Source organism: Macrotis lagotis, chromosome 3, assembly GCF_037893015.1.
Source record: "Macrotis lagotis isolate mMagLag1 chromosome 3, bilby.v1.9.chrom.fasta, whole genome shotgun sequence".
NCBI classification, from domain to species: domain Eukaryota; kingdom Metazoa; phylum Chordata; class Mammalia; order Peramelemorphia; family Peramelidae; genus Macrotis; species Macrotis lagotis.
This window is the reverse complement of record NC_133660.1, coordinates 58,557,075-58,569,745: the sequence shown is the minus strand read 5'-3', so window position 1 is coordinate 58,569,745 and position 12,671 is coordinate 58,557,075.

Sequence of the window (12,671 nt, the reverse complement as noted above, 5' to 3'; positions counted from 1 at the left end):
ATAACCAAATTAGGAATTTCTGGTTCAATAAAAATCACCAGAAAAAGTATAAATACTGAGAACCACATATAGGAACACACAAGATTTAGCAGCTAACAATAAAAAAGGAGTAGAGAACACAGAATGTTTCAAAAGGCAAAAATGCAGGCTTATAACCAAGAATAACTTGCCTAGTAAATGGGAACCAAATGACATGACATAAAAATTTAAATAGAAAAAAATTAAGAAAATTGCAAATAAAACTCAAAAAACACATACATGATAGTATCTGTAAGAGACAAATGGTTCTTTTTTGGTTCTAGATATGTAAATATATTTATAAAGAAAAATAGTATATTTTAAAAAAGAGCACTTGGCAGAGACAAGATAGTGGAATAAAACAGGGATTCACCCTAGCTCTCCCTAATCCACTCCAAATACCTTTAAATAATGACTCTAACCAAATTCTAAAGTGGAAGAACTCACAAAAAGGCTGAATGAAACAATTTTGCAGCCCAAGACAACTTTGAAGATCTGCAGGAAGGTTCTGTTTCACTGGGGTTAGAAAGGGCTACACTGGAGCAAACTGGCTCCAGTTAGTGAGGAACAGACCTTGGAGCATCTAAGTCCCTAGGGTACCTGGATCTTTGGCAGAAGAGGTGGTTTCCAGACCTCTCAGTCCAGTGATTGCCAAGGAAAACTTCAAAGATCAGCAGGAAAACTCTACCATATTAAGGTGAGAACAGCAAGTCCAGTGCAGGTCTCAGTGCAGATCTGGTCTTGAGGGCCCAGGAGTAGGTCTGGGGAACAATCCAGCAGCTGCTACCAGAGTGCTCAGCCCACAGAAAATAAGGGGATCAGGCAAGATTGCAGATGTCTCTTTGCTACCTGAGGCAGGACTCTTACTTTGCCCATACTCAGATCCAGGTTGCAGTCTCAGGAAAAGGAGCAGAAGTACAACAGAAGCTACAATGGACTCTCTTCATGGTTTCAGGGTAGAGGGGAGTGTTTGTGGTCACCCACAGACCAGATCACAGGCCAGAATAGCAGTCATAACCTTTCATAAGACCCTGGAGAAATTGAGAACTTTTGTAGGTCCCTGGGGGATGTCCCTGAAAACAATTGCAAAACCCTCAAAATCTTTGGACAGTGCATTCTTCACCATGGAAGCAGAGCCTCACCTTAACAAAAAAAAAAGTTAAAATCAAGTCATAGACTGGGGAAATGAGCAAATACTGAAGATAAAAAAAATCTGACCATAGACAATTACCAATACAAACCCAGAACATAATGAAATCAAAGTTTTTGAACCCAAAGGCTCCATGAAAAATATGAATTGGTCTCAAGTTATAGAAGAGCTCCAAAAAGATTTTGAAAATGAAGTAATGGAGGTAGAGAAAAAATTGGAAAGAGAAATAAGTGTGATGAAGAGAAATCATGTAAAGCTTGGTGAAGGACATAACAAAAAATAACTGAAGAAAATAATAACATAAAAACTAGTTTGGATCAAAGGGAAAAAGCAAGTCAAAAGGCCCATGAGGGAAGAATGCCTTAAAAATCAGAATTGTCCAGATGGAAAAGTAAATACAAAACCCCTCTGAAGAAAATAATTCCATAGATATAGAATGGAACTAAGGCAAGCTGATGGCTTTGTGAGAAATCAAGAAACAATAAACCAAAACCAAAAGAATGAAAACCTAGAAGAAAATCTGAAATGTATCATTAGAAAAACAACTGACCTGAATACAGATCCAGGAGAGATAATTTAAAAACTGTTGGACTATCTGAAAGTCATGACCATAAAAAGAACCTAGATTCATTTTTCAAGAAATGTTCCAGGAAAACTGCCCTGAGATCCTAGAAACAGAAGGTAAAATAGAAATTGAAAGACTCCACCAGTCACCTCTTGAAAGAAATCCCAAAATGAAAACTGCTAGGAATAATATAGACAAATTTCAGAACTCTCAAGTAAAGGAGAAAATATTACAAGCAGCCAGAAAGAAATAATTCAAATATCATTGAGCTATTGTCAGGATAATACAAGATTTAACAGCTTCTACATTAAGGGTTCACAGGGCTTGGAATATGATATTCTGGAAAGCAAAAGAGCTTGTATTACAATTGGAAATCAACTACCCAGCAAAACTGAACATCCTCTTTCAGGGGAAAAGATGATATTCAATGAAACAGGAGCTTTCAAACTTTCTTAATGAAATGAACAGAGCTGAACAGAAAATTTGATCTTCAAGTACAGTTCTCAGATGAAGCATGGAGTGGGTGGATGAGAAGGACAAATTGTGAGGGATATGCTTGTATTCCTGCATAGGAAGATGATACTGATAACTCATTTGAACTTTCTCATTTATTATAGCAGTTAGAAGGAGCTTATATAGACAAGACACAGAAGGGAGTTGAATTTGAAGGTATAAGATATTAAAAAGGTAGTTAATGAGTAAGAGAGGAATGGACTGGGAGAAAGGGAAGGGAAAGGTAGAATAGGATAGATTATTTCATATAAAAGAGGCAGGAAGCAACTTTTGCAGTGAGTGGATGAAGGGGAATGTGGCGGGGGGGGGAGTGTTTGAGCCTGACTCTCGTTGTAAGTGGCTCAGAGATGGAATAACATCATACTCTATAAATCTATCAGAAAGTAGGAGGTGGGAGAAAAAGGATGGGAGAAAGGGGACAGGAGAAGGGAAAGAGGAGTGTTGGTGATAGAAGAGAGGAAAAATCATGGGATAGCATAGTCAGATGCAATACACATTGAGGAGACACAAGGTGAAAGGAGAGAGAAAATAGAATAAATGGGGTGGGGTAATAGGAATGAGGGAAATAAAATTAGAAATAACACCTGTCAGGAAAAAAAATGTCAAAACAATTTCTCTGATGAACCAATGATAAAGAATGCTATTCATGCCAAAAACAGAGCTGGTGGAGTCTGAATACAGACTAAATCATACTTTTTGTTCTCACTTTAGTTTTGGAGGAATCCTTCTTTGGGGGGGGCATGTTTACTTTTACAACATGACTATTGTAGTAATGTTTTAACCTTTACCAAGTAACCTGCTTTCTCAATTGGGGGGGAGTGGGGTGGGAGGAAGGGAGAGAATTTGGAACTTGGAATTTTGGAATTAAATGTTGAAACTGACTTTTGCATGTAGCTGAGGGAGATTTAAAAATAAAATTAATTAGTTTTTTAAAAATAAAAAATAAAACAGAAAAGCATTTAATTTAAAGTCAGATTTCAAGTTACAGATTCTAGATTCTGATCCTTGCTTGACTATGAACTATGTGACTTTAAGGAAGTAAATTAATCTCACTAAGTCTCAATTTTTTTATCTGTGAAATGAGAGGATTGAATTAGCTGGCTAGACCTCCAGCCCAAAGGTAATTATCATAGTGCTAGATGAACTTTTGAAAAAATAAGATTTGAAAGACTAGGCATTTTCTGATTGGTAATATTAAGCAATATAAGAAAGCATCCAATTATGCATTACCAAAAACAAAACAATCATGGGCTAAGGGACAGACAAACTATAATTGAAGGTGTTCAAAATATTGAACAGTATTTGGAACAAAAACTTTGACATATCCTTTGAAATGTAGGAATTCATTATAGAGAACATGAATAAAAGATACAGATGCAAATGGAGATCCAAAAGATACAGATGCAAATCCTGAATTCAGAAAGTATAAATCAAAAAAAAAATCATGGGAATCACAAATATTCTGTTAAAAAGAATTACCACAATGAGATGTCATACCAAGAATTTTGTAATGGAACTAAGGAAATATTCAGAGGAAATATTCTATCTCTGAAAAGATATTTTAACAAAATAGAAAAACTTTAAATGCCACATAAATCCCCAAAACTAAACAAAGAAAAAAGGCACAAAAATAGATATTAAAAATTAGCATATAATATATGAGACTGAAAACAAAACTAATAGACCAAGTAGTATTACATTAGACAGAGTGCTGGACCTGGAATCAGGAAAACCTGAATTTTTCTAGCCTCTAGCAAAATCTTGCCAATTTGGTTTACACTCAGTAGCATCTAAGGTTCATTCCAGGTCTAAATCTATTGTCCCCAGATTTCTTAGTCAAACATGACTTCCTCATGCAACATTTTTTGAGGAAATTGACTATCTAAATTCAAATTTAGGATCTTATCCTTTTCAGGAGTATGCTGATAAAAGTCTTTACAACTAGTTTTCTGAAAAAAAAATGTAATACATACTTTTAAATTATATATGCATCTTTATCATCTCCATCACATTATTAAGACAACCAACAAGAAAAAAGATCAAGCCTTGATTCATAGCATTTGCTGATTTTCAAGGTATAAAATGCTAACTCTGAATATTAACAATTAACTCTTCCTAGTTGACTTGAGTTCAATGTATTTATTCTTTTAAATTTCATATGGATTCTGGCCTATCTGAGAATTTTTTTATAGAAATATTTTATTTATTTTATAATTATATTCAATAGTACTTTATGCCAATCATTTTTGTAAGGTTTTGAATTTTACAATTTTTCCCCACCCTCTCTTCCCTCCCCCACCCCCCACAGAAGGTAATCTGATAAACTTTGCATTGTTTCCACTCTATACATTGATCAAAATTTAATGTTGAGAGGAAAAATCAAATCCTTGAAAAAAAATATTAGAGATAGCAAAATTATGTACATAAGACAACTTTTAAAGAAAATTGAAGTTAATAGTCTTTGGACTTTCTTTTAACCCCACAGTTCTTTCTCTGAAAACAGATGGTATTCTCCATCACAGATACCCTAAAATTGTCCCTGATTATTGCACCAATGGAATGAACAAGTCCATTAAGGTTGATCATCACCCCCAATGTTGTGGTTAGGTATACAGTGTTCTTCTGGTTCTGCTCCTCTCACTCAGCATCAGTTCATGCAAAACTTTCCAGGCTTCTCTGAAATCCTATCCTTTCTGGTTTCCAATGGAACAAAAGTGTTCAAAAATGTACATATACCACAATTGGTTCAGCCATTTCCCCAAGTGATGGACATTCACTGATTTCCAATTCTTTGCCACCACAAACAGAGCTGCTATGAATATTTTTTGTACAAGTGATGTTTTTATCCTTCCTCATGATCTCTTCAGGATATAGACCCAGTACAGGTATTGCTAGATAAAAGTGAATGCACATTTTTATTGCCATTTGGACGTAATTCTAAATTGCTCTCCAGAAAGATTGGATTAGTTCACAGCTCCAACAACAATGTATTAGTGTCCCAGATTTCCCACATTTCTTCCAACATTGAACATTGTCCTTTCTGGTCATATTGGCCAATCTGATAGGTGTGAGACAGTACCTCAAAGATGCTTTAATTTTTATTTCTCTAATCAGGAGTAATTTAGAGCAATTTTTGTATCACTATGGATGGCTTTGATTTCCTCATTTATAAATAGCCTTTACCTACCCTTTGACCATTTGTCCATTGAAGAATGGCTTGATTTTTTAGAAGTTTTGGTTCAGTTCTCTATATATTTTAGAAATGAGTCCTCTGTCAGAAATACTAGTTGTAAAAATTGTTTCCCAATTTACTACATTTCTTTTGATCTTGGTTACAGTGGTTTTGTTTGTGCAAAAGCTTTTTAATTTAATGTAATCAAAATTATCTAATTTGTTTTTAATGATGTTCTCCATCTCTTCCTTGATGATTAACTGCTTCCATTTCTATAGATCTGACAAGTAAACTATTCCTTGATCTCCTAGTTTGCTTATATTATTGTCTTTTATGTCTAAATCCTGTATGCATTTTGATCTTATCTTGGTATAGGGTATGAAATGTTGGTCTAATCCAAGTTTCTGCCATACTAACTTCCAATTTTCCCAATAGTTTTTATCAAAGAGAGAGTGTTCTTATCCCAGAAGTTGGACTCTTTGGGTTTATCAAACAGCAGATTACTATAATCATTTCCTTCTGTCTCTTTTTGCACTTTGTCTATTCCATTTATCCACCACTCTATTTCTAGCTAGTACCAGATAATTATGATGACTGATACTTTATCACAATTTTAGATTTGGTAAAGCTAAGCCAGCTTCTTTTGCACTTTTTTTCATTAAATCCCTAGATGTTCTTAAATTTTATTTCTCCATATGAATTTAGTTACAATTTTTTCTAGCTCATTAAAGTAATTTTTTTTGGAATTTTGATCGGTAAGGCACTAAATAAATAAATAATTTAGTTTAGGTAGAATTGCCATTTTTATTATATTAGCTCAGCCTAACCATGAACAGTTGATATTTGCCCAGTTATTTAAATCTGATTTTATCTGTGTGAAAAGTGTTTTATAATTGTTTTTGTAGAGTTTCTGAGTCTGCCTTGGCAGGTAAAATCCCAAGTATTTTATATTGTTTGAAGTGACTTTAAATGCGATTTCTCTTTCTAGCTCCTGATGCAGCATCTTGCAAGTAATACATAGAAATGCTGAAAATTTATGTGGATTTATTTTATATCCTGTGACTGCTAAACTTGCTAATTCTTTCTAGTAGGTTTTTAGATGGTTTTTTTAGGATTTACTAGGTATACCATCATGTCATTTGCAAAAAGTGAGAGTTTTGTTTTTTCCTTCCCAATTCTAATTCCTTCTATTTCTCTTTCTTCTCTTATTGCTGAAGCTAACATTTCTAATACAATTTAAATAGTAGAGCTGATAACGGCCATCCTTGCTTCACCCCTGATCTTATTGGGAATGCCTCTAGCTTATTCTCATTGTATATAATGCTTGTTGATGGTTTCAGATAGGTACTTCTTATCATTCTAAGGAACAATTCATTTATTCCTGTGCTTTCCAATATTTTTAGTAAGAATGAGTGCTGTATTTTGTCAAAAGCTTTTTCAGAATCTATTGAGATAATGATATGATTTCTGTTAGATTTGTTATTGATATAGTCAATTATACTAAAAATTTTCCTAATATTTAACCAACCCTGCTTTCCTGGGGAAAATACTGCTTGATCATAGTGTATTATCCTAGTGATAACTTGCTGTAATCACTTTGCTAAGATTTTATGTAAGATTTTTTTCCATCCATATTTATTAGGGAAATTAGTCTATAGTTTTCTTTCTCTATTTTGACTCTTCATAGTTCAAGTTTATGACACCATATTGGTGTCATAAAAAGAGTTAGGCAGAATTCCATCTTGACCTATTTATCCAAAGGGTTTATATAAAATTGGAACCAATCATTCTTTAAATGTTTGAGAGAATTAACTTATGAATCCATCTGCCCTTGGAGATTTTTTTCTTAGGGAATTCAATAATGACTTGTTGAATTTCTTTTCTGAAATAGGTTTATTTAGGGATTTAATTTCCTCTTCATTTAACCTGGACAACTTATATTTTTTGTAAATATTCATCCATTTCATAGATTATAAAATTTATTGGCATGCAGTTAGCAAAATAATTCCAAATTATTACTTTGATTTCCTCCTCATTGGTGGTGAGTTCACCTTTTTCATTTATGATACTAGTAATTTCATTTTCTTCTTTTTTATCAAATTAACCAAAAGTTTATCAGTTTTATTGGTTTTTTCATAAAACCAACTCATATTTATTTATTAATTCAACTGTTTTCTTGCTTTTGATTTCATAAATTTCTCCTTTAATTGTTAGAATTACTAATTTGGTGTTTAATTGGGGGTTTTAATTTATTCTTACTCTAATTTTTTAGTTGTATGCTTAGTTCATTGATTTCCTCTTTATTCTACTCATGTAAGCATTTAAATATATAATATGTCCCCTAATAAGTGTCTTGCCTGTATCCCATAAGATTGGGGATATTGTCTCTTCATTGTCATTATCAAGGAAGAAATTATTAATTCTATCTATAATTTACTGCTTGATCCACCCATTCTTTAAAATGAGGTTATTTAGTTTCCAATTAGTTTTAGGTCTATCTCTCCATGGCCCATTATTGCACATGATTTTATTGCATGATCTGAGAAGGAAGGATTCACAATTTCTGCCTTTTTGCTTTTGATTATAAGGTTTTTAATGCCATAGTACATAGTCAATTTTTGTGTGCCATTTTGTGTAACTGCAGAAACAAAGGTATATTCTTTTCTATCCCCATTCAATTTCTCTCCAAAGGTCTAGCTAACATTCTATTTACCTCCTTAACTTCCTTCTTATTTATTTTATGGTGAGATTTATCTAAGTCTGAGAGAGGGAGTTTGAGGTCTCCCACCTGTATATATGTTTTCCTGTAACTCATTCAGCTTCTTCTCTCAGAGTTTTGATGTTATACCACTCATATTTAGTATTGAAATTACTTCATTGTTTATGGTACCTTTTAGGAGGATTTAATTTCCTTCCTTATCTCTTTTAATGAGATCTGTTTTTGCAGTTGCTTTGTCTGAGATGAGGATTGCTACCTCCCGCCTTTTTCACTTCAGCTTAAGCAAATATATTCTGCCCCATCCTTTTACTTTTACTTTATATGTATCTCTCTGCTTCAAATGAATTTCTTGTAAGCAGTATATTGCAGGATTCTGGTTTATAATCCACTCTGCTATTTGCTTACATTTATGGAAGAGTTCATCCCATTCACATTCAAAGTTATAATTACTAACTCTTTTATTACCCTCCATGCTATCTTCCCTCTGTTTGTATTTTCCCCTTTTTCACTTTATCCATATCCCCAGTAGTTTGCTTCTGAATACCACCTTCTTCAATGTGTTTGCCCCCTTTTATCTAACCCCTTTTCTTTCCCCTTTCCTTTTGCTCCTTCTTCCTTCCCTTCCCCCTCCCTCTTTCCCCTTTTAATACTTGAGAGATAAGATAAGTTTCTTAACTTAACTGAATGTATGTATATTAATCCTTCTTTGAGCAAAATCTGATAAGAGTAAGATTCAGCAAATCTCACCTCCTCCCTTCTTTCCCTCTATTGCAATAGGTCCTTTTTACCTCTTTATGTAATGTGATTTACCCCATTCAATCTCCTTCATGCTCTCTTTAATATCCCCCCCCTTTTTACTTAGGTATTGTTTTAAAATCATTCTATCAGAGTCATAGACAAGTAATGAGGATCTACTACTTCTGTCTAAGTATATTCTCTCTAATAGAGTTACAATTATCAAGTTATGAGAATCTTCTCCCAGGTTCAGAATATAACCAGTTTCATTTTATTGGATAGTAGGTTTTTTTCCTTTTCCCATTTTTTTCCTTTTTCATGTTCTTTAGTTTTCTATTTAAAGTCTAAATTTTCTTTCTCGCTCTGGTCTTTTCATCAGTAAAAGTTGGAAGTCTCTTATTTCATTAAATGTCCATGTTTTCCCCTGGAAAAGAAGGTTCAATTTTGCCAGATAGTGAATTCTTGGCTACATTCCTAGCTCCCTTGCTCTGCAGAATATCATATCCCAGGCCATTTAATCTCTTAATATTGATGCAGCCAGGTCTTGTGTAATCCTTACTGTGACTCCTTGGTATCTAAATTGTTTCTGTCTGGCTGCTTGCAGGAGTTTCTCTTTTATTTAATAGTTCTGGAATTTGGCCACAATATTCCTTTGTTTCCATTTTGGGATCCCTTTCAGGTGGGTATCGATGTACTCTTTCATTAACTATTTTGCCCTCTAGTTCCATGATATCAGGCAAATTTTCCTACACTAAATCCTGAAATATCAAGTCCAGGTTTTTTTTAATCCTCAATGTTTTCAGAAAGCCCAGTGACCCTTAAATTGTCTCTCTGGATCTATTCTCTAGGTCAGTCATTTTGCCAATGAGACATGTTATGTTGTCTTCTATTTTTTGATTTTTTGGCTTTGTTTAACAGATACTTCTTGTCTCATGAAGTCATTAATTTCCATAGATTCCATTCTTTTTTTGAGAGAAGAATTTCTTCATTTACCTTTGCAACTCCTTTTCCAATTGGTCAGTTCTATTTTTGAAGGAGTTTTCCAATTGCCCAATTGTGGTTTTTGAAAGAATTATTTTCTTTTTGCACTTGTCCAATTGTATTTACCAAGGATTTATTTTCTTATTGCAAAATGTTCATTTTCTTTTTCAAAGTGTTAATTTTCTCTTGTGTTTTGTTTCCCCACTTTTGCAATTGATTTTTAAACTCCTTCCTGATCTCTTCTAGGAAGTCTTTCTGGGCTGGAGACCAATTCATATTCTCCTCAGAAGTTCTAACTCTCTCTGAGTTAGGACCTTTGTCTTCAAGGTAGCTTTCAATGGGACCCCCCCCCCCTTTTTGCTGGCTTTTCTTCATTTACCTAAGATTTTGTTTTTGGGGAAGGGTTGGTTCACAGAAATACCTAAATGCTTTGCTCAATGGGTTTAGTAACTTCAAGTGGACCAGCTAGTAAGGAGCTACTAAAAGCTTTCTCTGGTCTGTGACCTTGATTAGTGGCTCACTCCCTAAGCCTGGGGGGGGGGGGGAGGTGCTACAGGGTCTGTATTACCCTTGAACAATATGGGCTGGACCCTCAGGCTAGATAATTAATCTCCCTTATTCTTCACTTAATACTGATGGAATTCTACTACCCACACCTGAACCCTGGGAGGGGGGGTATTGTGTTTGTTCTGGGAAGAGGCATTTTCTCCCACAGGGATGGGGGGGATTCAACTGGAAACATGGGGATTCCACTGAAAATAAGGGGCTTGTGGCCCTGGTCTTCCATACCAGCTAAATTGACCAGATTGATGTCTAGCAGCACCCTGGAACTCTTCTGCCCACTGTGCTGGAACTCTCACCATCCTCACTGGAACTCTCTTGACTCTTACTCACACAGCCAAAGCTTCCACAGTTGTTCTCAGGTTGGTCCTGGGTCTCACCCTGCCACACCTCTGCTGTGTCTTTGCTTTTTGCCCTCCAGCTCACCCACATGCCCCTGAGACAGACCTTGTTCGTAGAGGATCTCCTAGGCTCTTTTTCTGTGTTTTGTGGATCCAAATTTTGTTAAGAGGCTAGATTCATATTAGTTCTGAAGGAAATCCAGGAGACTTTAAGACAGTGCCTGGCTTCTCTCTGCCATCTTGACTGGAAGTTCTGTTGAGGATTTTTTTTAAAAAATCTAGATTTTTTCATCCCCTTACCATTTTGTGAATTCTGCAGATCTGGTAACTATGTCATTGTATTTGCTTTCATTCATATTATTCATCCATATTATTGATAAATGTCTTGAACAACAGAGAGCCTTATGGACACTCCATTGGATTTCTCAATTATTTCCATAATACCAACTATACCATAATCTATATCTTAGTGATATAACAGTATAAAATACTTATCATAAGGTTATAGTCTCTTTGGAATTTCCCTAATTATGCCAGTCAAAACTGTCATTGAAATCAAATTTGAAAGTTGTATGATCTTTTTTGAAGCAATGCTGATCCTTACCGATTTCTATACAGCTTTTTGGTAAATATAAATCATTCCTTTAACAGTTTGTTCTAGAAATTTTTTTCTAGTAGTCTCATCCATATACAGGGTTCTGACTCCATTCTCTTCCTAGCAGTCAGAACATTATTCTGTCTTTCATTCTATAACAACAGTCTTCTGCATGAGTTTTTAAAGATTATTAACAGTAACATGGGAATCACATTTCTTGGTTCTTTAAGAACCCTAGATATAATTTGAAAAGTCCTGATCTCTTCTCTTAAATACTTATCTTGACTTTCAACTTTGTTAGACTGTTTTTTCCTCTCTTTCCCAGTCCAAAGATCAATCTCCTTGGCATTGAAACAAAGTAAAATGAATCTTCTGCCTCCTCTCCCATCTTTCTTAATATCTTCATATTTGCTCAAAGCAATAGTCCATAAACACTTATTAATTATTTGCTAAGTCTGAGGCATTGTATTAAGCACTGGAGAAAGAAAGAAAGAAAAATTGGGGGTGGGAAGGTGGGAAAGGAAAGAGTCCCTGACTTCTAGAAGCTCATAGTATAATGGAGCAGACAACATCGAAATAAGTATGTACAGAAAAAGTCATACACAAAATAAATTAGAGATAATCCACAGAGAGATGACACTAGAATTTAGTGGAGCTGGGCATGATTTCGTAAAGCTGATAAAAATTTAATTGGGACTTGAAGATACCTAGATAAACCAGGAGGTGAAGATAAGGAAAGAAAGAATTCCAGACATAAATGAAATTCAGTGAAAATGCTTACAGCCAGAAGATAGATTCTTATCCAGCATGCAGCCATGAGAATGGTAATAATATCAATGAGTACATGGAGTTACGGAAGCAATATTGGATAGGTACTTGGGAAGAGTGGTATAGGTCATGAAGGATTGTGAATGCCAAATAAATGATTTTATGTTTGATAGTCACTGGCATTTACTGAGTGGAGAGGAGGGAGCATGTTATGGTCCTCAGGTTCCTTCTCTGAATCTCTTCTATGATTTTCCTCTTTATCCTGATCCAGTTATTTTTAAATTCTTCTTATTTTTGTTAACATTCATCATCAGTTCATTCTAAGCTTTTAGTTGATGACACTATTTTTACAAGACTGTAACACTGGTACTTTTTTCCATTACTTGCCCTTGATTCCTTCTTCCATATCTGTTTTATATTTGACTTCATGTACCCCCAGACCCAATTCCCTGACTTCTTCATAGTACCCATTAGAATAGAACAGCAAGCATGTTGAGCCAGGCAATTAGAAAAAAGAATTGCAGGGATGTTAACCCTGAACCTTGAACCATAA